General features: G+C 50.8%; 2 protein-coding genes across 5 annotated transcripts in view; both read left to right on the forward strand.

Moving 5' to 3' along the window:
- The window catches only part of BLOC1S5 (biogenesis of lysosomal organelles complex 1 subunit 5), a 137413-nt gene extending 113794 nt beyond the window's left edge, over positions 1-23619 (forward strand). Inside the window, exons 4-5 of one of the 4 annotated variants that reach the window (XR_012025579.1) lie at positions 4916-5021; positions 23583-23619. The gene's annotated coding sequence lies outside the window, so the exon portion shown is untranslated. Of the gene's footprint in view, positions 1-4915; positions 5022-15464; positions 16721-20969; positions 21610-23582 lie in introns of those variants that run through there. The other 3 variants (XR_012025578.1, XR_012025580.1, XR_012025581.1) reach the window with 3 other exon arrangements.
- Positions 23620-24726: 1107 nt separating this feature from the next.
- Positions 24727-26134, forward strand: part of TXNDC5 (thioredoxin domain containing 5) — a 25962-nt gene continuing 24554 nt past the window's right edge. Inside the window, exon 1 of the mRNA XM_072814217.1 lies at positions 24727-24747. The gene's annotated coding sequence lies outside the window, so the exon portion shown is untranslated. The remainder of the gene's footprint in view (positions 24748-26134) is intronic.

The following is a 26134-nucleotide window of genomic DNA, read 5'->3' on the forward strand; positions in this document are numbered from 1 at the left end:
TTTGAGTATTTGGAAGAAGATAGAACTTAAGATTCAGTCAGGGTTGGGAGGCCTGGGTGGCTCACTGGTTGGGCGCCTGCCTTCGGCTCAGGGCATGACCCCAGGGTCCTGGGATCGAGTCCTTCATTGGGCTCCTGGTGGGGAGTCTGCTTCTCCCTCTGCCTGGGTCTCTGCCTCTGTGTGTGTGCGTATGCCTCATGAATAAATAAATACAATCTTAATAAAATAAAATAAGATGGAGTCAGGGTGACAAGCTTCCTGGAACCTGGCTCTCCCCTGAGTACACCGAGTACACCTCTCCCTTGTAGTACCTTCCCGTAACACCTGCCCGTTCTCCATGTGATATTCCACAGGCAGGGAGACTGCAGGCCTCCTGTCTGCCCCTCCCTGCTGCTCTTGACGAGGAAAAGGGACAGCAGTAAACTAGAAGCAGCCTTTCCACCCTCACGCAAAAGCCCTTTACTCCTCTGGAATGGAAGAAATGCCACCTCTGTCATTAATTCACAGATCTTTAGGAGGGTGCCAGATTGGGGTTAGGCCTCGGGGAAACAAAATTGAAGAAAGCAACCTGACATCGCCGAGCTCCCCAGATAGGGAGGGAGATGGACAGTCCCCAGACAGTGACGGGGGGATGCTCCCCAGGAGGGGCTAAGAGGTGGAATTGAGGGCAGCCCCGGTGGCCCAACGGTTAGCGCCACCTTCAGCCCGGGGTGTGATCCTGGAGTCCCAGGATCGAGTCCCGCATCGGGCTCCCTGCATGGAGCCTGCTTCTCCCTCTGCCTGTGCCTCTGCCTCTCTCTCTCTCTGTGTTTCTCATGAATAAATAAATAACATTAAAAAAAAAAAAGAGAGATGGAATTGAGGACAGAGGGGTGCCTGCCTGAGTGAGGGGGTCAGAAAACCAGGGGATGTTCCTGGAGGGAGTCAACACCTGAGTCCCCCCCGAGGCACTGGCCTTCCGGGGGGCCTGTAGACACAGCACACAGCCGGGCCGGGCGCTGGACAGGAAAGGGAGAAGCCACGTCCCCGGGGACTGGGAGCCTTCAGTGTCCAGGAGGTTCCCCGTCCAGGGAGGCCGCGACGGCGGGAAGGGCGCGAGGCCGAGGCTGGCGCCCAGGGACTCGGAGCCTGTCCCGCTGCTGCGGGAAGCCGGTGTCTTCGGGGGGCCACGAGCCGCTGGAAGCTGCACTTGAGCTTGGAGGCTTGGCAGGGGTGCGACTGGCTGGTGGCCCACGGGCCGGAGGCCGCGCCTGGCCTGGAGGCCCCCGAGGCTCAGGGCGCGCTAGGCTGGTGGGCCGCGGGGCTGGGACAGGAGCCGGCACAGGGGCCGCCAGCGGGGCGGGGTGCGCTCGGCGCTGGCCCCGCGACACCGGCCACCGTGCTCCCGGCTCGGCCAGCAGTGGCTCCCTCTGCCCCGCAGCGCGTGTGCCCCGAGCCCAGAGGGCGCCTGAGCCGGGACGCGCTGAGCCCCCTGCGGACCCTGTCGTCCTGTGCGCACGGACCCGTGGTCAAGCTCAATGTATAAACTAGGTGACAGAGTGACAATAATAATAATAATAATAATAATAATAATAATAATAATTTGAGTAATAATAATAATAATATAATAAAGTAGGGCAGCCCCAGTGGCCCAGGGGTTTTGCACGGCCTTCGGCCCAGGGCATGACCCTGGAGACCCGGGATCGAGTCCCACGTCGGGCTCCCTGCATGGAGCCTGCTTCTCCCCCTGCCTGTGTCTCTGCCTCTCTCTCTCTCTCTGTGTCTCTCATGAATAAATAAATAAAATCTTTAAAAATAATAATAATAATAAAGTAGAGCAATTGTACAGTATAACAATATACTGTAATAGCAGTTGTGCAAATGCAGTCTCTCTCTCTCCCTCTCTTCTCTCAGAGTATCTTACTGGACTGTATGCACCTTTCTTGGGAGGATGTGAGGTGATAACGTGCCTAGGGGACGAGAGGAAGTGAGGGGAATGGTGTTGGCTTTGTGATGTAGTCTCAGGCCACTACTGGCTTCCCACACACTGTGATGACCTAAGGATCGTCTGCTTGGAGCAGAAAGCGCTGCTGTTCTGGTGGCCCCCAGACCAGAGGGGCCCCCTCCCTCCCTCTCTCAGCACCCCAGCTCCGGCCTCACCACTCTCCTTCTTCTCTTCCTCATCTCCCGGAGTAAAGCCCAGGTGGTCTCTCAGGATGGCTTGCAATCTAGAAACTTCAGACTCCCACTTCTCTCCTCCCTCTCACGCAACCCCCTCTCCCTCTTAGTCACCAGATTTGACTGATGCTACTGACCGTTTCCCAGTCTGGTTCCTCTTGGGCCCCTGCTGCTGCTCTGAGTCCTTTCCCTCTGCTCCTTCATCCCTCCCTGCTCCCTGGATCTACCCCTGAAATCCTTGTCAGCACTGATTAGCAGGAAGAAAGATCAGAGAGGCGAGGAAATAGAACTCATTCCACCCAGCCAATTTCAATTTTTGGAAGATTTAAGCAACGAACTAATGACATTTGGGGAAGTTTTTTTTTTTTTTTAATCACAATTTAATCTGCCTTTTCAGGTCTATAAAAGTTGATCAAATAAAAGAATTAGGACAACTTTCTTTTCCCTGAAATACAATGAATTATATAAAACAGTAGGTCTTTATCTAAAATTATTATTGAAGAAACTACCTGTCCCTTCCTGTCTCCTTTTCACCAAGAAAAAGCTAATGTATTTCAATGAGGAACAAAAGGTTTTTAAAAATTCACCCCTCTTGTATAGGAAAGTGATGATACATTATGAAAAACCCCAAAATGAGGGCACCTGGGTGGCTCAGTGGTTGAGCATCTGCTTTCAGCTCAGGTCATGATCCCGGGGCCCTGAGATCAAGTCCCACATGGGCCTCCCTGCATGGAGCCTGCTTCTCCCTCTGCCTGTGTCTCTGCCTCTCTCTGTGCACCTCTCATCAATCAATAAATAAAATCTTAAAAAAAAAAACACCTCAAAATGATTGCAAGGGATTACTAGGATTGCAAATATCTAATTCAAATATTCTACACTATTGTATGTATTCTAAAACAGAGATGATGAAAATGAGAAAGAGTTCCCTAAGAACAGTGTGGTGAACATCTTTTTGCGCAGATGGGACAAATTCTTAGGCACTCTTGCCAAATAGTGTGTGCTGTTTAGAGCAGCCACTAATACCAGATCTCATTAATAAGCACTAATCTCTTTTCAATAGACTGCATTGGATATCAGATTCATAAAGTAAACTCTCACCCCGGGGTGCATGAGTGGCTCAGTAGGTTGAGCATCCGACTCTCGGTTTCAGCTCCAGTCATAATCTCAGGGTCCTGAGATGGAGCCACGCATTGGGCTCCATGCTCAGTGGGGAGTCTGCTCGAGGTCCCTTTATCTCTCCTCCTTCCCCTCCCCACCTCGTGCATTCTCTCTCTCGAAGAGGTAAATAAATAAAATGCTAAATAAAAGAAAAGAAACTCTCATTTCTCATGATGACACTTTGTTCCTGAGAACTTTCTAGGCTTGCCTCAAAGACTTGATGTTTGAAGATTTTTATGTTTCAGAATATATCTGGAATACTTCTTCCTTGAATGGGAAAGGCTTTCTGTATTGCAGAGAAAAATGTGTTTCTGGAATGGGAAGGCTTAGACTATAAACCATAGAAGCCATTAGAAGAAGGAGGAAGGGGGGATCCCTGGGTGGCTCAGCAGCTCAGCGGTTTAGTGCCTGCCTTTGGCCCAGGGCGTGATCCTGGAGTCCCGGGATCGAGTCCCGCATCGGGCTCCCGGTGTGGAGCCTGCTTCTCCCTCCTCCTGTGTCTCTGCCTCTCTCTCTCTCTATGTCTATCATAAATAAATAAATAAATAAATAAATAAATAAATAAATAAATAAATCTTAAAAAAAAAAGGAGGAGGAGGAGGGGGAGAAGGAAGGGGAAGGGGGCGGGCTATTCCTTCTTAGAACTTGGCTTTAAGACAAATAGACAACATATGAATTTACATTCTTTGCTGAAGGTCATGATACAACTATGATCATGAAAAAGGTGATTTTAGAAGATCAAAACTGGTGAATCACATACCTTTGTAACACTATAGCAGCAATTATAAAACAAATGAAATGTCCAGTTAAGGCACTGCCATCGGTAGAGGATGGGACATTATTTAAATCTGGCAAATTTCCATCGATAAAGTGCCTGAGAACTTCCAAGACTGTGCTCCCAGGTTAAACTGGCCCAGATGTTGGGGGGATGGAGGTGGGGCCCCCAACAAGCTGGGAGATGGCCTGCCTTAATCGAAGGAGACCCTCCCCCCTTTTAGCTGAAAGCATGTCTCTGCACAATGACCTCTGACACTAGGCATGGTGTTAGGAATCCACAGGAGAGCGGAATCTGATGGCAGAAAACACAAAGAACAGCAAGAGGGAGGACATTTGGGTTGTAGTACCATCATTTCTACTCGTAGGCTCTTTGTCACACACAGCAATTATCTTAATGTCTTTCATCCTGATTTTTCTCACCTCTAGACATGTGTGCGGTCGATACAGCATTGCTTATGTATGACCAAAAATATGGCAAGAAAGGGTCAAGGGAAAAGATGGAAACGAGGGCATGTTGCAAGAGGGTTTCATAAAGATAAGGTGGTGCCCTGTGCTTTGGTGTGTGTGCCTGAGGGGCTTCCTGAAGGCCAGGGAGTCCTGTGAAAGGAAAACTGAGATGAGAAGGGGAATCACTTCCATCTTTTGCTTCATCTCTATTATTGGCATTTTTAAGTAGAGAACGTGTATTAGTAGATTACTTGTAAAATTTTAAAACCTGAGAGTATAGAAATAAGACTATGGCATTTTTTTAAAGGAATATTTTATCAGTTATAGAAATTTAACGTAAAAGAAGTAATTCATTTGTTTTTCGCTTTGAATATAGGTCAGTGGTCCTTCATTATTCTGAAATCCAAAAACTTTGAAGACAAAATGTTTTAAGAGAAGTTTTCAGCAAACTTATTCGATGATAAAATAGAACCTGGACTGAGGTTAGTCTTTATTCCTTTTCTTACACTTTTTGTAAATGTACACACTGAGAACATACATCATACGTGAGTCATTTTGTCTTGTGAAAAGCTAAAAAAATTCTGATATAGCGTGACTCTGAAGTTTTCCTATAAGGAATTGGTGTATCTGAATATGTATATCAAATTCACGAATAAAACCAATAGTCTAGTGGCTCGCTTTCTAGAGATTTAGTCAGGAGAAATCCAGGTGCCTCAGGTCTGGTAGCTTTATTCAAGGCATAATTCTAAACAACAACGTTTACTAAATTGGTACTTTCAGGGGAATTATCAAGATTAATAAGAGGTGATTGTTGGGGCGACCAGGTGGCTCAGTTGGTTAAGCCATTGACTCTTGATTTCAGCTCAGGTCATGATCTCAAGGTTGTGAGATGGAGCCCCTCAAGGGGCTCTGCCCTGGGTATGGAGCCTGCTCAAGATTCTCTCTCTCCCTTTCCCTCTGCCCCTCCTCCCTCAAAAAAACCCTCAAAACAAGAGATGAGGGATCCCTGGGTGGCTCAGTGCTGCCTTCAGCCCAGGGCCTGATCCTGGAAACCCAGGATCGAGTCCCACATCGGGCTCCCTGCATGGAGCCTGCTTCTCCCTCTGCCTGTGTCTCTGCCTCTCTCTCTCTCTCTCTCTCGAATAAATAAATAAAATCTTAAAAAAAAAAAAAAGAGAGAGATGATTGTTGTTCCCAAGGAATTTGCATTTTCATGAGGAATGCATTTGCACTGAAATTTAATATAAATTACATCAAAATCAATGCTGTCGCAGGACTATAATCAGAAGGCAAAGACCCGTGAGAGTCCCAGACTCCAGGAGGAGGACGATGGGTCTAGACTGGGGGACGCTGAGAGAGGAGACAGTTTCAAATTTTGAAAACTCAATTCCTTTTCTCTTTCTAAGTAACAGGTCGCGTTGCTGACAACGCATTTCTGCAAGCTCTGGGAGGCCCTGGGGAGTCTGTGTTCCCGGGCCACCCCCCAGAGTTAGGAGACATATAGAAAGTGTAAACACTGGGGACTCCTGACCCGGTCGTTCACAGTTCTGGTGATCAGGGGTCCTCCTGTTACCCAGGGGCCATCTCACCCAGGTGCACGAGTTCCAGCTGTCCCTGAAAAGATAAGCTTGCAGCCTCACAGTTTTGGTGATAGACACCCAAGCACATTGGTTGTAAAGCCACCGAAAGAGTAGTAGATAGTGAAGAAAGAAACTGATGATTAAAACACGATTAAAGGGGATCCCTGGTGGCTCAGCGGTTTAGTGCCCGCCTTTGGCCCAGGGTGTGATCCTGGAGTCCCGGGATCGAGTCCCACGTTGGGCTCCCTGCATGGAGCCTGCTTCTCCCTCTGCCTGTCTCTGCCTCTCTCCTCTCTCTATGTCTATCATAAATAAGTAAATAAATAAATCTTTTAAAATAAATAAATAAATAAAACACGATTAAAGCCAAGTTTTCCACTGAAGCCTAAGTGGGCTACACCAAGCCCTGAGAGTGAGCAAATGAGAGACTTGTGATTTAAACGCCTTATAGTGGGATCCCTGGGTGGCGCAGTGGTTTAGCGCCTGCTTTTGGCCCAGGGCGTGATCCTGGAGAACCGGGATCGAATCCCACGTTGGGCTCCTGGTGCATGGAGCCTGCTTCTCCCTCTGCCTGTGTCTCTGCCATTCTCTCTCTCTCACTGTGTGCCTATCATAAATAAATAAAATAAATAAACGCCTTATAGCTTTAGTGCCATTCATTCCCTTGAAATTGCTTCCTTTTGCTTATTTCCATTTTTATGATTATGATTATGGTGGTGGATTTACCGTATCCAGAATGACGGTGCCAGGGGTGCTGCAGGTAGAAGCTTCGCCAGGTATTGAGAAGAAGGGATGTGTCCTGTAACGGCAGAGAATTCGGGCATAGTCCACATGGGCCGAGCATTCCAGCAAATGCATGAGAGCAGCTGCCAAATCAGCAGGCAGGAAATGCTCTCTTGGGGACCCGGGACGACTTCAGGGTGCGTGGGGCAGGTACCAGCTGTGGCGGCCTAAGTGGAAAGTCCGGGGACCAGCGTTATAGGTGGGAAACTAGCAGTACTAACAGCAGGACAGTGTCTACACCCGCTGAAACGTCAGCCTCCGGAGCCCCATGTTGTGGACGCTCTATGGAAAAGGCCTCTAGGCTCTTGTCATTCCACGCGAGGGAGCTGTTGGCCACGGCTCTGGGGACGTTCGTGGCTGTTGTCGCGCTCATCGTGTTAGAGCGGTGGCAGCTGCCAAACCAAAACAGAAAATAGAAGAAAACAACTTCCATGAAAATATCTCCTCTCAAACACACACAACTTGTTGACTTAGTTGGCGTTGTGTTCCTTCCAGCCCGGTGCCATCTTCTGGGCTGTCACATTCGTAAGACTGGTGGGTGGCAAGATGATGTCAACTGGATTCGGCGGCTCGTAGTCATTTCCACTCCCGGCCCCGCTCACGGGTGGAGATGATTGCAGTCAAAGGGCTCCGAGCTCACAGATGAAAGCCTCACTTTTCTTTTCCATTGAGATCACAATACTGTCCCCTCTAGCAGGATGACAGTTGTGCTGTCACCAACATCATGTCATACCATCTCCCTCGCAGTGGCCTCGTCTAAGCGTGTGAGCGCAGCCGTGAGAACAAAACATACGTTACCGTGAGCTTTGTGAATCCTCAAGGCACGTATTAATGAGTTTGCCTTTTTAAAATAATGTCAAAAATGTAACGTAAGAGGCGTGGCCACTGTGAGGGAGGAGGAGCAGGACCCAGGAGGCCGGAGGGCAGTGAGTCGGGAGAGGGAGAGGTCGGGCCTGGCTGCTGGCCTCTTGCCGTGGGCCTACCTGCCTCGCAGGTGAAAGTGGGGGTTCCTCTGCAGCCTCAGGACACGTGCCCCTGACCAGCCCAGGGAGACACTGCTGAGTCACCTGGGACCACAGGACGCAGGGCCGCTTATATCACCAGGTTATCACCGGGTGATGACCGAAGGGACATCGAGTGATTGTATCGTGTTCTGGACACAGCACGGACCATCCAGCTCCCGAGATCTGGAGGGCTGAGTCCGTGCTACAGCTGCAGGGCCCCGACCCGGAGAAGCATCAGCAAATACCCAGAACAAGTGTCCAAGGATCAGATATCGTCACCTGGCAGGCAGGGCAAAGCCAGAGAAGGTTCCTGGCGTTGGAAATAAGCTTCAGCTGACCGGATGTTATGCTGATGGACGCAGGAGGATTAGACACAACTAACTGTGCAGGAAAACACCAGCCACAGGAAGGTTCGCTTCCTTTGTTCCCAAGTGGCAAAAACTGTCGAACTCCGAGAAGTGCGTACTTGGTGGTTAGCAGCAGTGACTCCGTCCATACGTGCTGTGCGAAGTGCGCCTTCTGAGAAGCTGAGGCACGGCCTGTGCAGCCCCAGTCGGGTGGGCCGGGAGCAGCGTGGGGCCCTCGGGGGTCCCGCTTCACAGAGAGCTGCGCTGCGGCTGGAGCCCCCCTAGCAACTGGGCCTGGTCTCTTGCTCTTTGGTCTTGCCTTTTGCTGCGTTAAAATGTGCAGAGAGGAAAATAAGAAACGGAAGGTCACCGTGATGTCAGACAAGGGTGCCTCGTTCCGAGAGCTGGGCATCGACAGGCAGAAGCTGTCTGGCCACCTGTCCTGTTCCCAGGGTGCACCGCTCCCTCCCAAAGGGAAGGCTCTTCCAAGGCTCAGCATCACCAAGGGAAGGAAAGACTTGCATGGTGTTTCACGTCGCTGGGGTTGTGCACCAAGAACCACAGACGGGGTGGCGAAAACAACAGAAATGTGTATTCTAACAGTGCTGGCAACTGGAAGTTCGAGATCAAGATGCTGGCAGGACTGGTTTCTTCTGAGGCCTCCTCTGTCCTTGGCTTGTAGATGGCTCTCCCTGGGTTCTCACCTGGTCTTTCTGCGTGTCTGTGGCCTAATCTCCTCTTCTTTTAAGGACACCCATCCTGTTAGATTAGAGCCCACCCCATATGGCCTCACTCAATTACTTCTGTAAAGTTCCCATTAACTTAGATACAGTCGCATTCTGAGGCACTGGGGGTTCCAAATTCAACATATGAATTTGGAGGACACACAGCTCAGCCCAGACCCAACATGAGCAGCCTCAGAGTCTGTGTCTCCCACCAGCTAAACTCAGGCATGCTGACTGGGCTGACCGGACAGGATCGCAGTGGGGTAACTCGGGGGACCACTCAAGAGCCTGCAAGATTGGCCCATTGAGACTTGGCTTCAGGGCCCTAGTGTCAAATTCTGTCCCTAGTCCCCCCCGCCTTTTTTTTTGGATTTAAAAACAGCTCTTAATGTCTTATATGAGGGACAAGGTTTCAAGCTGCTGTGGAAATTTTTTTCCTAGGGAAAGAGTGGATTTCTTCCTTGACTTCTTCCAAAAGAAGTTTCCAGGGTGTAGGGCATTTCTCAAAATCCATATGAGGTCCTCATTATTGTGTCTGTTTTGCAGACAAAACACTTTGCCAGGAAGTCTTTGGCAGAGGCAGCCCTGTAACTCAGAAATTCCAAAAAAAAAAAAAAAAAAAAAGAAAGAAATTCCAGACTCCTTGAGTCTTGGGGACACAGAAGGAAGCGGTTCCCAGGACCGACGCATACTGCCTGTCTGCACGGAGCAGCTCCACACACCCCACTAGGCCCTGAGCTTCTTCCTGTGATAGGGGACGGAGGACGCCACTGCGCGTGGAGGGCTTTGGCTGGAACAACAGGACTAGGACTGCTGTGTCTTGAAAACTGCAAAGAGATTTTTAGTGGAGCAGAAAAGCTACAGTTACATCACTGGGTTTGCCCATCATTAAATGCATTGGCTTATTTTATATTATGTCTGACCTACATGTGTGAGGCTGTAGAGTCTTCCCTGTTTAGTAAAACATGGAGCAAGAAGGCACAACTGAATAAATACCAGATATTCAAGACTCGATTTTTAATGTTGGTCGAAAGGTACACAGCTTCACAGCTGGCTCATTATTTCTAAGCATGAAGACTGAAGACCTGATTTTGTTGCCTTAGTGCAATCCGTTATTAAAATGTTTGAAACTTTGGTCTTTATACTCATGGGATTATTTTTTTTTAAGAGGGGAAAATAAAAGGTAATGACATATACAGAAAAAGACTGATTTGGACTGAAAATCCTTAAACAGATACTTTTATTTCTATGGAGACATAATTCTAACAATTTAAAAAGAGAAGTAGATGAAAATTTTTTTTTTTTTTTTTTGGAAAACATCTCTCCAAGTTTCCATAAGCGTCTCTGTTTATAAACAACTTTAAAATTAACTTCAGTGCCTTAGGTGCCAAAAAGTTAGACTCTAACAAGGGACATTTGGATATATTCCTTAAATGCAATGGACACCCCGAAGGAGGCATCGCTCTGTGGAAGTTCAGAGGAATACACTGATGCTTTTTTCAGTGCTTGATACCAGCTTGTTTTGGGGTAGATTCTTTTTTTCAGAGATGAATGCTAATTCACTCTGAATTAGTTACACAGAATAAGTGTTAACAATATTTCAAAATTAGCTGTTTATAAAATAAAGCACCATATGGGGGTGAGGATCTCTTCCATTGAAGAACGAGGGCATTCGCTTTTACTAGAACTTCTCAACTCAAAGCAAACAAACTCATGAACAGGCTGTCTTTAGTCAGGAAGGCAGAGTCTTAACTTCCAGTCTATTTAATCCCACGGTGCAAAAGGGCAATGCAAGTTTTAAGTTTTCAAGTTCACAGTGTGCCATTTGGGAAAGGCCATGTTGTTTAAAAGCATCAAGGAAGAGGAAGGAAACCCTAGTGGAATCACTGTGCCTGAGATAATTCTACTCTCATTTTAAAAAATGTTCTGAGACTGCCATACACTGAATATTCATATCGCCCTAGATTTCATCTGTTGAAATCCTAACCCCTAATGTGACGGTGTTGGAAGGTGGGGCCTTTGGGAGGTCATGAGGTCACGAGGGTGGAGCCCTTGTGGATGGGATCTGTGCCCTCACAGAAGAGACCCCAGAGAGCTCCGTGGCCCTGCTCTGCCATGTGGGGCCATCTATGAACGGGGAAGTAGGGCCTCCTTACTACACACCAAATGTTCCACCCCTTGCTCTTGGACTTCCCAGCCTCCAGAACTTTGAAATAAACATCCGTGGGCTATAAGCCATCCATGGTTAGAAGACTGTGGTGGTCAGTGAGAGCAGCTTGACTGGACTAAGACAGGCACTTTTGGGTAGAGAGGCTTGGCTTTTGGTCCCATTTTATTTCTGAACACTCGTCTCCCATCAATTCCCAAATAACCCAAAAACTATAAAGTTGAGAAAAGCAGCCATTTTTCAGAAAACTGTGGAAACAAATCATCAAAATGGCAGAAATAAACTTGTTCCCAGATGCATGGCATGGCTCCTGGGAAGTAAATGGTAAAGTCCTGGCCTCCGTGGAGTCTCTGGGGGTGGGGGGAGGTGGGGGGAGGGCTGAGTTCTGGAGGAAAGTGTGGGCTGTGAGGCTCACCCTGGAGAGCACCCTGTGAAGTCTGCGCAGACCCCCCCCCCACCCACAGAGCCAGGGCAGGACTCAGGACATCCAGGCTGCCGTGATGAGTGAAGAGCTGTGGTTTCTAGCTCAGGAGAGGATGTAAGTGTGAAGGTGGTTGTAACCGTGGTCGGCAGCCTGGGGAGATTGGGACACCCCCCCACACACACCACCATGGAACAAGAAGCTGCTGGGAGTGGTGGGAGCCCAGCCTGGATGGTGGCCAGTCTTTGGGGACACAGCGACAGCCATATAGAGAGATGGGACTGAGGAGACAGATATCCAGATGCCAGACAGGAGGCCTCCCCGTCATCCTGGTGCCAGGCAGAGTGGCTTCACTCTAGATAGAGACCAAACCCCCTAGTCAGCGTAGCCTGAGGCTCTGTTGCTCTCCGGGCTCCCTCAGGCTGGCTCACTGATTAGCAACAATCAGTGAGCAAGAACAAAAGTAATATGCTGTCCATGGAAAGATTCTTTCTCATGAAATCCTATCAGTAAGATCCAGAGAAAGTGTATAATTTTGAAAAGAATTTGTGGCAAAAAAAAAAAAAAAAAAGAAGAAGAAGAATTTCAGACAGCATCTACTCTTTACTGTCAACGGTAAAAAAAATATGCTCTCCATAAAATTAGATGAACTGTAAAATGATGTGACAGTGGAAGATTATGCTGAGATAGAGGCAGAACCATCCAGAGAAATAAATGAGGGTTTGAATAAATGTTGTAGAACTAAACAGATAATATCAGAGTGTCATAATGCATCCAAAGCAATGAAGAGCAGAATTATGCCAAAAATGCCAAAAATTATTTCAGTGATACAGAAGACAGGCCAGGAAATATATATAACGCAAAAAAAATAATGAAAAAAGAGAAAAAGAATATGCAGTATTTCATAGATATACAATGGAGATTCAGTATGTAGGTGGCTATATTTCCGAAGAAGATACCAGAACAAATTGACCAAAACAATATTCAAACGCATATAAAACTTCTTAAAGACCTCAGTCTCCCAATTAAAATAGCTCACTGGATACTAAGCAAAATGAAGAGATTCAAACTCTTAATATGCCCTGGTGAAAGTTCCAAAATGTATGTAAAATTAGGAACTCTATTAATGCCCTAAAACAAGATTGCATACAAAAAAAGGGGGGGGGATTCAAACTGGTCCCAGAGTTCCTTATTTTTTAAGATTTATTTATTTATGAGAGAGAGACAGACAGACAGACAGATAGGGGGTGGGAGGAGCAGAGGGAGAGGGACAAGGAGGTTCCACACTGTGCTCAGAGCCTGACATGGGGCTGGATCTGAGGACCCTGAGATCACGAACTGAGCTGAAACCAAGAGTCGGATACTTAACAACTGAGACACCCAGGAACCCCAGAATTCCTTAAAAAAAATACTATAGATGCTGAAATCAATGATGCAATCCATGACCATTAGAGTTTTGAGGGAGAAACTCTGTGACCCCAAATTCTTTATATAGCCAAGTTGTCTCTCACTGTCAAGAACATTAAAATATTTTCAGAGATTCAAGGGCTCAAAATACACAATCCATGTGCTTTTCGTGGGGAGAACCACTCAGATGTGGTCCACAGTCTGGCAGCATCCTATCACCTGGGACTTTTCTGGGAATCAGAATTTCAGAACCAGACTCCATCTCAGATCTACCGAATCGGAATCTGCATTTTAACAAGATCTCCACATAATTTATATGCACATTAAAGTTCAAAAAGTACTGCTCTAATAAACCAAGTAATTAATAAAAAATGTAGCTACTCCCTCCCAAACAGTAAAGTCACAGCTTCTCAGCCTTGAGCATTTAAATTAAATACCCTAGAATCAAATCTTTTTTTTTTTTTAAGATTTATTTATTTATGATAGACAGAGAGAGAAAGAGAGGCAGAGACACAGGAGGAGGGAGAAGCAGGCTCCATGCAGGGAGCCTGACGTGGGACCTGATCCCGGGACTCCAGGATCGCGCCCTGGGCCAAAGGCAGGCGCTAAACCGCTGAGCCACCCAGGGATCCCCTAGAATAAAATCTTAATAAATGTATATTGAAAGTCTATGTATACATTTATATGACATAAAATCATAACCTGAAAATTGATGTCTAAAATTTAACATAAATAGGGGAAAAGAGATGACAGGAAGTAAAATGAGCCTACATCATGTCTTATGGTTCAAAGGCACTCAATGGAATTCTTAAGTTGGGACATTTTATCCTTGAATTGGTAGACAGGTATGTCTTCTTTTTTTTTTTTTTTTTTAAGATTTTATTTATTTATTCATGAGAGACACAGAGAGAGAGGCACAGACACAGGCAGAGGGAGAAGCAGGCTCCATGCAGGGAACCCGATGTGGGACTCGATCCCAGGACCCCAGGATCACACCCTGGGCCCAAGGCAGACGCTGTAACTGCTGAGCCACCCAGGCGTCCCGATGGGTATATCTTCAAATATGTTCTTGAAACTCTTAAAGAACAACGATGATCAAATTATAAATTAGCTATGTAACAAACTATTTGAGAGGGGAAAGTTCATAATTCATAATGTAAAGGAAAAAATAAAACATTTGAAAACTGAAGAATGAACCAGAATACATTCTTTGTGAAAATAAAGGTAAATGAGATTAGATTACTTACTGAAAGAATTAGTCAGGTTTTTGTCGATGAAAATAGTTTTGTTGCTTATCTTCAAAAAAAAAAAAAAAAAGGGAAGTACAAAGCACCACAGGGGTGAGAGCTGAAGTTCAAATCTGAGTTGTCATTTGCAGTGGCTGTACCATTAACCACTAAAATGTACTGTCGTGCATGTTGTGACTGTTTTGAATATACCTTTCCCTTTTTAACTCAGTCCCCTCCTAAGGGCTGTAGGGTTGTGGGCTATTATAAACAATGCTGCAATGACCTTGTGAAGTTTTCTCCCAAAGATAAGGTCTTCAACCAACGCTCGGTGAGGGGGTATACTTACTTACATTTAAGCTACCTATTGCCAAATTGCAACTAAGAAGCATTTCTTAATTAAATTTAAACGGTTTCCAACGGCAAAATTACAAAAGTGATATGAAAACAGGCTTATTGCAAACATTCAGATGAACTGTTAACTGCGTATGTATGTGCACATGTGCACACACAGCCCTCAGATCCCGGTCCTCTCCTTGTGTCAGCCACTATCACAGTTTAGAATGTTTAGCACACAGGATTTTGAAAAGCAGAGCGAGGATTTCACGCCGAAAGCATTAGCATGAGCAGCATCTGACAAGGGCAATAGGAAGGCCAGCCTGTCTGGGACAGAGTTACATGATGCAAGAAATAAGTTTGCAGGGGCACCTGCATGGCTCAGTTGGTTGAGCGTCTTCATCTGGTTTTGGCTCAGGTCATGATCCCTGGGTCCTGAGATCAAGCTCCACATCGAGCTCTCCGCTCCGTGGGGAACCCGCTTCTCCCTCTCCCTCTGCCTCCTCCTCCCTACTCATGCTCATGCTCTGTGTCTCTTTCTCAAGTAAATAAATAAAATCTTATTTTTAAAAAAAGGAGTTTGCAGAAGCAGAGGGAGCTGTGAACCCCACGCAGATGATGTGGGGTGTCAAGTAGTAGGAAATACAGAGCTGTTCTTTATTTTGGGGCAAAGCAGTGGCATGACAAAGCTGCTTTTTACAGTATTTTGGACTATCTCTGTTAATCTGTTTATATTGCTTATTAGTCATTAGTCATTAATTAGATTATCATGGCCAAGATGGTTGCACATGGAACTGGTAGTAAGAGCCAAGATCCTGGGGAGAGAATCCAGGGAGGAAATGAGCTCAAGAGTAGTAGCAAAACTCGAGGAGGACGTGTGGAAGGAGACTTCTCAATAAGCTGACCGGTGACCTACTGGAAATTCCCAGCGTATCCAAGCCGCAATGAACCTGCGTACTGTATGGACACCGGCCGAGCACGACAGCTTCTTCAGATCATCCACCCAGCTTCAATCCCATGGTCAAGTGGTATCATTTCCTCCCTGTGTCCACTCTCACTCCGTGGCCTCTCTCTGCGTCTGCGCCCTCGCTTGACTAAAGCAGCAGCCTGGCCAAACTCAACAGCTCGGCTGCCCCACGGCCGGACTATACAGCGGATCCGCTGACAGGTGCACCTGGAGAATGTTCCCATACGTCACATTGACTTCCAAGGGTCCTCAAGACCCCCAGGCAGTCGTACCAGCCTGCCCGGGTCCCTCACTTCCCCATCCTCTTCTGGACCCCCACCTCAGACTTCTCTTCCCTCCCCAAACCTCCAGTGCTTCTTCCCCCATCTTCCGTCCCACCTCCTGACATCGCTTCCCATCACCATGACACAGTAGAAGCAGCCAGAAGAGGATCAGTGCAGGTTCCCATCTACCCACCTGTCGGGATCACTGCTCACCCCTGTGTCTGCCCGCCTCTTGATACATGCGACTGGCCACGCTCCTTGGGCCAGCCAACCTCTCCCCCTATGCAGCTAGTGGCCTCCCCCCACACTCACCCATGAACAGTGCCCCACAAATCCTCCCTTCTCTCTCGTGCACCCTCACTGCTTCCTTCTTTTCTGGATCAGCCTAGAAACCTGCTGGCTTTCCTTCCACGTTGAAGAAACAAAACCCTCTTAGCCACACTCTCTCTTCCTATTGTGTTCCTCCCCCCCCCCCTTTTTTTTATATACGAAAGAAGTTCTTAAATGTGTTTTTATACTCATTTCTCTGGTTCCTCTCTTCCTGCCCCCTGGAAACCACTCCAATCACATTTTTGTGGCCACCTCTCCACTGAGACTTACCACGATCGAGGTCACTGTGACCTCAATATTGCCAAATTCAAAGCCAAGTCCTCTTCCCAAAGGGACAACACAGCCTGTTGGCCCATCACACCTGACTGATCATAGGATGACCTGTGAACGTGCCGTCCACGCTGGCACACATTTGAGAGGGAATGGGGTACTAACAATGATCACACCTGACCCTCAGGTGCAAACAGGGATTTCCAGGGCAAGTGAAGACATATTAGCAGATTTACAACATCTACACACTCCCTCCTCTTTGAAACATTTCTACTCTTTTTTTTTTTTTTAATTGTGTTTATTTATTCATGAGAGACACCCAGAGAGAGGCAGAGACACAGGCAGAGGGAGAAGCAGGCTCCATGCAGGGAGCCCGATGTGGGACTTGATCCCAGGACCCCAGGATCATGCCCTGAATCAAAGGCAGACGCTTAACCACTGAGCCCCCCCAGGCGCCCCAACTTTCTACTCTTGCCTTTTAGGGCAACGGTTACCACATTGTCCTCCCATTGTACTCGCTGCTCCCTGTGAGTCTTTTTTTTTATGCTCCTGCTCACCTGCTGGTCTTCTAGACCGTGAGGGGTCCCAGGGCTCAGCCCTTGAACCTCTTCTCTTGTCCAGACTCTCCCACAGGGATCTCGTCCTGTGTCATGGCTTTAAATTTCACCTACATGCTTATGGCCCTCAAATTCCTCTCTGGCCCCATCTCTGCCCTGAACTCGAATAGCCAGCTGCCTACCCCACGTACCTACAGACACCTCTAATTTCATGTGTTCAGTTCTGAATGACTATTTCCCCCCAAAACCTGTTTCCCATCAAAGGGAATGACGTTTTGATCCTCTAGCAAAGAACCCCAAGGTCCTCCCTAACTCCTGTCTTTGTCACACAACCCTCCTCTGCTCAAGTGGCACATCCTATTGGCATTTATATCAAAAAGTGTGCGTGGCCGGCTGGCATGCAGTGACTTCCCTTCCCGTTCATAGAAGCCAGCCTTCTCCCTCTGAGCTGCCCTACCCTGTGGCTGTCCCCCCTCTGATCACCTAATACTCGCCCCTTCGTCCCTTCTGCTCTGAGTCCTCTGCTGTTGCTGTGTCCTCAGCTAGGATGCTCTTCCTCCCAATGGTCACCGGCGTCCCTCTATGTCACCGCCCTTGCACCTTTGCTCAAAAACCACCTTCCCGGCGAGCCCTTCTTAAAACATAAGTGCCACCGGAACCCTAACACCTCACATCTCCCTTCCCCGCCTCGTGCCTGCTCCTTGGCATTTGCCCCCGACAGAGGATGGATCTCCCTTATCTTAAAGTTCTAGTAAAACAGGAGGGTTTTGGGGGGACCTGGGTGGCTCAGCGGTTGAGCGTCTGCCTTTGGCTCAGGGTGTGATCCCGGGTCCTGGGATCGAGTCCCACATCGGGCTCCCTGCATGGAGCCTGCTTCTCCCTCTGCCTCTCTCTCTGTGTCTCTCATGAATAAATAAATAAAATCTTAAAAAAAAATTTTTTTTAAAGACAGGCGGGTTTTTTTTCCCCTACTTCAGTCATTGCTGACTCCCCAGCGCCCAGAGGTGTGCCTGACACAAACTGGACCCCAGTACATGTGTGAGTGAATTTCCCTGCAGTTAGGTGCACAGAACGGTGGAGGACATGCTGCACTTACAGCGAGCCCAGGAAGCCAGACATTCATCTTTGACTCTGAAATAGTACCTTAATCGAGCTGTTCACAAAGCGTTCTGCAAAGCATTAATGGCCTGAGATCTACCACAAATAAAAAGCAGTCTGTGATCAAATAAGTTGGGGAGACACTGCATATGATACTGTTGGGGATTCACAGGATGTGTCTACATATTCAAAGTCCTGAGAACTCCTTTGGCAGGTGAGCCTGTATCTTCTTATTTCTTCCCCATCCCCACTTCATCTGGCCACTCTCTCAGTCTTCCCAGCTTCTTGGCTCACCTTCCTGGTGCTTGTGGGGCTTCTAAGGTCACATTCCCGACTTTGAACCTGTTTGCAGGGCGCTGGGCCCTGATGCAGCGGGACTTCTGGTGGAAGCCAGTTTGGTGAAGAAGCAGGTGTCACGCAGAAGCCATTCCTGGGGGGGCTGGGGGGGGGGCAGCAGGTGCGGAGGCTGAGTCCAGCATCCTGGGCCCGAGGTGGGACAAGCAGAGCTTGTGCCCAGAGGTGGTAGCAAAGGTGACTGCACCTGAGCAGTACTATGGTGTGACCTGGAAATTGCTTCTGGCTGTTTGTCCCTGTTGAAACCCAGTGTTCTGCAAACATGTTGGGGTCAGAACTCTTTTCTTTCTCTTTCTTCTTTCTTTCTTTCTTTTCTTTCTTTCTTTCTTTCTTTTTCTTCTCTTTCTTCTTTTTCTTTCTTCTTTCTCTTTTCTTTCTTTCTTTCTTTCTTTTATTTATTTATTTGAGAAAAAAAAAGAGAACACGAGAACAGGTGAGGAGTAGAGGGAGAGGGACAAGCACACCCCACACTGAGTATGGAGCCCAGCACAGGGCTCAATCCCAACGACCCTGAGATCATGACCTGAGCCAAAGTCAGGAGTCGGATGCTTAACCCACTGAGCCACCCAGGTGCCCCCTAGACCCCTTTTCTCAACCCCTATTAACCAGGGAATATCAGCATTCCTCTGCTGGTCTGTCCCACATCTGTATCCCCAGTGCCCTGCAGCACCCCCTCCAGGGCCACCAGGGGCAGAGAGCCCGGCTGTGCATTACCTAACCCCCATGCCCCACAACTCTGGGGGCCAGGCCAGGGGACCCAGCTGATCCTAGTATGCAGCCAGCGTTGAGAACCACTAGTTGAGGTGAACTCTTTTCCTGGATTCTGAAGTTGGAATAGGGCAGCCTTTTAGAGCCATTTCTCAGCACCGGGAGCGTAGGATGCCCCCCGGGCCCGAGTGAGACGTCCCAGGCCACAGCCAAGGCAGCCGCCAGCTGGCCCAGCCACGGGGGGAGCGGAGCTGCCTCCTTGGGGTGAGGCCCGGGTGCTGACGGGCAAGGCTCCGCACCAGCCCGTCTCCTGCACCCAGGGAGCGTGTGGGACGGTGGCAGGAGGGCTGCCACAAACACTCCAGCAGATGCGGGGCTGGGAGCAGGACCCAGGTGCTGAGGAGCAGGAGGGTCAGCTGTGCAAGGACTGCAGCGGGCCGCGGCGGAGAGCTAGAGCCACAACCCCTGGGCCTTGGGAGACAGCCTCGTTGTTTCCGCTTAATGGTCTCAATCTGTTCGAGAACAATTTTTAAAATGCTCCCCCTGGCATGGATCCCACATGGGTTGTTTTTTTTTTCTTTTTAAGATTTTATTTATTTATTTATTCGTGAGAGACGCAGAGAGGCAGAGACACAGGCGGAGGGAGAAGCAGGCTCCCCGTGTGGAGCCCCATGCGGGACTCGATCCCGGGACCCCAGGATCATAACCTGAGCCCAAGGCAGGTGCTCAGCCGCTGGGTCCCCCAGCCCCCCAGTCCCCCCCAACATGGGTTTTGAGCTGAATCTGCCAGGTCCCAGTGTCTCTCCTCATGCTGAATAATTTGTTCAGCAGGAGGTGGGCCGTGTTGCCCAAGGATGTCAGCAGGCCAGCAAGTCACTGTCACATCTCTGTGGGCCTTTTTCAAACACTGAGAATAGCTCTGCTCCTCTGAGTGATCCAGGCTGGGAGGCTGCCTCAGTCTTGAGACTGCCTCTGTAGACGCTCCCCGACGAGAGCAGTCCTCTAGCGCGGCCCTCTCCCTCAACAGTCACATTGGAACAGTCACAAAAGCTCATTGAGAAAAGTGGTTTCTCTCCTTCAGCTGCACCTTCCAGAATGTTCTGACCGACAGAACCACAGGATGTGAATGCTCTCAGTACCTGCCTAAAAGTAGCATTTTCAGCCCCGTAATAACTCAGGATGCACCTGTTAAAGTGGTTCCAATGGTGGCATTTTAGTTTCTGTATTAACAAAATGTTCCGTGGGGTCCTCTTCCCAAAGTGACAACCTGCCGGGGTCACATTTTACTCTCAGAAGGTGGACAACGCAGGCTGCAGTTTTACCTCAATAGCAACTGCTCCCGCTTCAGCTCTGATTGCACTCCCTGGGATGAGGACAGCTTTACGAACAAGAGGCGTCGCACCCCTTGGGGCTGCTGTTGGGATGAGCGCACAGCTCTCTGAAGGCTACGGGTTTACAGTAAAGGGCAGCGCAGCAGCACTATTTGTTCGGGGGTGATACTTGATCCTCGCCTCCGGGCCTATAGCCTTATCTGCTGGGGACAAGGCTGTGATTTTAAGGGCCCCAGCTGAAGGAAGCCCTCATCTGAGAGCAAACAGCTGTGACTTTTCGTTTAATCCTTCGTGTATTCATTCAGCAGACACGCAGAAGTGCCTGTACCAGGCATCGTGCTCACAACCCTGGCCCCATGGAGTCCACAGGGGAAGCCCGACACTAAACAAAGAGTTATACAAACCAATAATGACTGTTCTCTTCAAGGGTAGAAAGGATGGGTATTGTGAGAGCATCGTGGGGGTGAGGGCCGACCCCTGCTGGGGGTCAGGAAAGTCTTCCCTGAGAGAGTTACGTTCAGTTCATCGTATAAAAACTCCATTTCTCCATTCTTAGGCTTTCTCGAGCTGAAAACCAGGTTGCTCAGAGGTGGGGTTCCGAAAGGGTAAGTCGTTTAGTCTTCCTGGAGCCTGGGAAAGAGACATGGGCTGGGAGATGGGCTCCTTCACCCAGCACTTGAGCGTCTACCATGTGCCAGGCCTTTGGGCTCTAGGGAGAGAGCGGTGAGCGTGACGGAGAGGGCTGGCCTTCACGGGGCTGCTGGGCAAGGCCAGTGAGCTAACTTAGCACGTGCATCTGCAACACAAGGACATCAGATTGTGAAAAGGGCCACGCGACAACTACGCTGCACAGTGACAGAGACAACGGGGTGAGCAGAGAGGGGCTGTTCTGGACGGCTATGCGGGGAAGGTGTCCCTGAGGAGGCGATGTGGGGGTGAGAGAGCTGATGGGGCAACGAGGCCAGTCACAGGAAGAGAGAGGAAACAAGCCTGGGGCACTGTACGTGGAGGGTGTTAAGAAGCATCCAGAGGGGGGACACCTGAGTGGCTCAGTGGTTGAGTGTTTACCTTTGGCTCAGGTTGTGATCCCAGGGTCCTGGGATCGAGTCTCCCATCGGGCTCCCCGCAGGGAGCCTGCTTCTCCCTCTGCCTATGTCTCTGCCTCTCTGTGTGTCTCTTATGAATAAGTAAATGAAAAAAAAAAAGAAAAAGAAAAAAAAATAAGCAAATGAAATCTAAAAAAAAAAAAAAAAAAAAAAAAAGAAAAGAATCATCCAGAAGGGCTGGAATCTAGGGGAGCAAGGAGCACAGTGGTATGGGATGAGACCTCACCTTTTCTGAAGGCCCTTGGAAGCCAAGGCAAGGAGTTGGGACGGCAGTCTAAGAGAAAAGGGTTAAGTGACCGTGTTATGAGTCAGTTGTAGCTTCTGTATGAAACCAGACTGGAGGGACGCATGGGTGAGTCACATCAGGAGGCTCTCGTCGCTGACCCGATGAGAAGTGATACGGCGGGAGTGGAAGGGAGCAAGTTGTTGGAGGAGTGTTTCGGAGATGGAAGAGACTGGGACGCCTGGGGGGCTCAGCCGTTGAGCATCTGCCTTCGGCTCAGCGTGTGATCCCAGGGTCCTGGGATCGAGTCCCACAGCGGGTTCCCTGCATGGAGCCTGCTGCTCCCTCTGCCTGTGTCTCTACTCTGCCTCTCTCTCTGTGTCTCATGAATAAATAAATAAAATCTTAAAAAAAAAAAAAAAACGGAAGTGACTGAGCCTGCTGGTGTGAGCTGATGGCCGGGGTACGGCCTGAGACATAGCAATAAAGAAAATGGGATGGAAGGCGCACAGCCTGTGAGCAAAGCCCCGGGAAGCAGCACTTACCAAGGTGGAGAAGCTGAAGGAGGAGCAGATGCTATGGGGAGTCCTGAGCTCGGTTAGGGCCACGTGGGGAAGATAAACGAGTGGTGGTAGTGACGACAGTGAGAGCTCAGAGGAAGGTCTCTGCTGGTATATGCACCTTGGAGTCACCAGCGTGGGGCCCATGGTGACCACAGCCACAGCCATGGCTCTGAGAGACCTCGCCTGGGCCCTGGAGTGTAGCGAGAGAAAAGTAGGTCGGAGGCTAAGCCCCCAGAAACTAACATGTTAGGGGTTGAGATGAGGGGCTTGAGGAGTGGGGAGTAAGGCGGGAGGCGAATCAGATCCCCATCATGAGTGGATCCAGATGCAGCCCACGTTGACTGTAGGCCCATGGAGGCGAAGAGAGCAGAATGCTCCTCTGGTGAGCCAGTATGGACACCTCTGGTGAACCTGGGGTCTGGTGGGTGTGGGAGCCACAGTGGCATGGACTCAAGAATGAGTGGGATGTGAAATGCAGGTAATTCTTTTTTCTTTTTTCTTTTTTTTAAATTTATTAATGATTTGAGAGACAGAGAGGGAGAGCGCGCACAAGCAGGGGGAGGGGCAGAGGGAGGACAAACAGACTCCCCACTGAGCAGGGAGCCTGACACGGGCTCCCTCCTAGGACCCTGAGATCATGACCCAAGCCGAAGTCAGGCAATTAACGGACAGGCACCCCAAATGCAGATAATTCTGGAAAGATCTTGCTGTGAAAGAAAAGTAAGGAAATGGGATGGTAGCTGGGAGATTGTGAGGTTAAGGGATGTTTTTTATCTTTTAGTTAGGCGACCTAAAGTATGTTGTGCATGCGTGGAAATGTCTAGGAGAGACAGAGCAGTTCATAATCCTGCCAGAGAGAGAGAGAGAGAGAGAGAGAGAGAGAGAGAAGATACTAGGAGGAGCAAAGCCCGTGGAAAGGCGAGCTGAGATGGTATCAGTTTCCTCTGGCTGCTCTGAGTAACCGCAATGAATCTGGGGGCTTAAATAACACACACTTACTCTCTTACATTTCTGGGGTTCAGAAGTCCAAGATTAGCTTCACTGGACCAAAGTCACATTGTCAGTAGGGCCAAAGATCCCTCCTTTGAGCCCGAGGGGAGAGGCCATGTCTCTGCTTTCTGGTTTTCAGAGCTGCATTCCTCGCTCATTGTCCCTCCCTCCACTTCAAAGCCAGCCACGGAGCATCTTCGAATCTTTCTGTGCTCTGCCTGCCTCCTGTAGTCAAATTTCCCTCCGTTTTTCCCTTCTAAAAACACCTGTGATTACATTTTATGTAGATGTTCCAGAATAATCTCCCCACCTCAAGATCCTTAATCTAATTACATCCACAAAGTCTCATTTGTCCTATCAGGTAAGGCTCAGAGGTCCCCCGGGGATTAGGACCTGGATATCTGGGGGCGGGGGGGGGGGGGGGGGGTAGTGCATTACTCAGCTGGGCATGGATTGCTCTAGAGCACTGTAGAGGCCCGGCCTTGGCTAGAAGGGGGGTAGTGCAAACATGAAAGTTTGTGCTTTGGGCTGCAGTTTCCTGAGAGCAGTGTGAGGTCAATTTCCACAGAAAGGTGAAGAGGGGAGTGGAGGCGGGTTTTGTTGGTAGGGGTGTGAAAGCACGGCAGAGAGCAAAACCCAGCTCTTTCTTGGGCCTTGCCAGCGTCACTGCAAGGGAACGTGGCACGGCACCAAGTAAGAGAACTCACCAGATCCAGTCTGGTCAAGAGGCAAGCGGGCACACAGCAGTGTGGACTGCAGTGAGCACGTGGGGTCAGGAGCTCGGGGCCCATGAGGAGGGCACATGAAGCCAGCGGCCTATCGGTAGGGACAAGAGGTGTTGGGCGGAGTGGGGACGCCTGTGATGCAGGTTTTGGAGACAGTGCAGTTTCAGGTCATAACAGGTTCTAGGGATTCCCTTCGGGAAGGAGTCGCCGAGGGACACAGACAGGCCGGCCACCCACCTGGGTGCTGAAGACCCCAGAGAGGAGATAGGAAAGGGGTGGCCAGGAATACCGTGAGCCAGGAACCAAATCTTCAGTGAAGGGTCGGGTGGGGGGGTCAGATGGAACCCGGCAGGAGTTGGGTGACAGAAGGGGGTGGGTGACAAGGCCCGCAAGAGCAGCAGACGTCACACCCATCGGCAGAACTCGAGGGGCGCTGGGGCCTTTGCAGGAGGAAGGGGAGAGGTGGTTGGGAGGCGACTGGGAGCAAGGAAGGAAGCACCTGCTTCACTCCCCGGCTGGAGGGGCTCACGGTGAGGGCGGGGCTGGGGGCGACACGTGGGGGAGCTCCCGTGTTTCTGTGCGCGGCCGGGAAGGGTGGGCGCGCCCCTCGCGCGTGGCAGTGGTCGGGAGAAGAGCGTTCGAGGGGAAACTGATGGTTGGGCACCTGGCAAACTGCGGTCAGGGTGGCCTCCGGGTGGCCGGCAGAGTCGGGGCCGAGGAGCGCCAGGTGAGTCACCCGGCGCTTGCGCGGTCGCCCTGCCAAGGGTACCTGCCCCGAGACTGCCCGGTCGAGGATGCTCCGGGGCCACGCGGATCCCCGGGCGCAGGCAGGGGTTCCCCCGAATGTAGCTTCAGATGCCCCGGCTCGGCCGCGAGACTCCGACTCCCGCCTGCGGGGAGGCGCGGCGCGAACGGGGGGGGGGGGGGGGGGGCGCAGGGCCCGACCCCCCCCCCCCCTCCCCGGGTTCCAGAGCAGGGGTGCGGGCAGCGGCCGGGCTTCGGGGCTCCGCGGCCGGCCGGGCGGACGCTTACCGGAGGCCGCTCCGACCCAGGACCCAGGGAACTCAGGCGGGGCGCGGATGACAACCCGGACGGCGGGGCCCCAGGACCCCAGGGCCCCAGGTCCCCGAGCCCAGGCCCCCGCCCCCGCGCTTTCTTCCTCCAGCCGGAAATCCCGGGGTCTCCTCGGGACTGAGCGGGCCCTCTCCTCCCCTCTCTGCCCTCCTTTCCCCTTCCCTTCCTCCTCCCCTCCCCTTCCATCCTTACCCCTCTCCTCCATCCCCCCCTCCTTTCCCCTCCCCTCCCTTCCCCTCCCCTCCCTTCCCCCTTCCCTCCTTTCCCCTCTCCTCCATCCTCCCCCTTTCTCCTCCCCCTCCCCTCCCCTCTCCTCCATCCTCTTCCTCCTCCTCCCCTTCCCCCACCCTCCCCTCCCCCACTCCTGCCCTCCCCCTTCTTCCCCTCCTTCCTCCCTCCTTATCCCTCCCCTCCCCCTCCTCATTCCTCACCCCTCCCTCCTTACCCCTCCCTCCTCCTCCTCCTTTCCCCTCCCCTCCCTCCTCCCCCCTCCTTACCCTGCCCCCTCCCCTCCCCCCAGTTTCCCCTCCCATCCTTCTCCTCCCCCCTCCTTCCCCTCCCCTCCATCCTCTTCCTCCTCCTCCCCTTCCCCCACCCTCCCCTCCCCCACTCCTGCCCTCCCCCCTTCTTCCCCTCCTTCCTCCCTCCTTATCCCTCCCCTCCATCCTCCTCCCCTCCCCCTCCTCCCTCCTTACCCCTCCCCCTCCCTCCTCCTCCGCCTCCTTTCCCCTCCCCTCCCTCCTTATCCCCCCTCCCCTCCCCCCACCTCCCCCTCCCATCCTTCTCCTCCCCCCTCCCTCCCCGGGCAGCCGGGGCGCAGCGGGCGGGCGCGGACTGGGCCTCGGCCTCGGGTGGCGCGGGGCGGGGCGCGGCCGGGGCGCGGCCCGCGGGGGGCGGGGCGGGGGCGGGGCGGGGGCGGGGCGGGCGGCGGCGGGCGCGGAGGGGACCGGCCGCGGCGGCGAGAGCGCGCCAGCCCCGCCGTGATGCCCGCGCGCCCCGGACGCGTCCTCCCGCCGCTGGCCCTGGCCGCGCTGCCGCTG

This window comes from Canis lupus, chromosome 37 (assembly GCF_048164855.1).
Source record: "Canis lupus baileyi chromosome 37, mCanLup2.hap1, whole genome shotgun sequence".
NCBI lineage: Eukaryota > Metazoa > Chordata > Mammalia > Carnivora > Canidae > Canis > Canis lupus.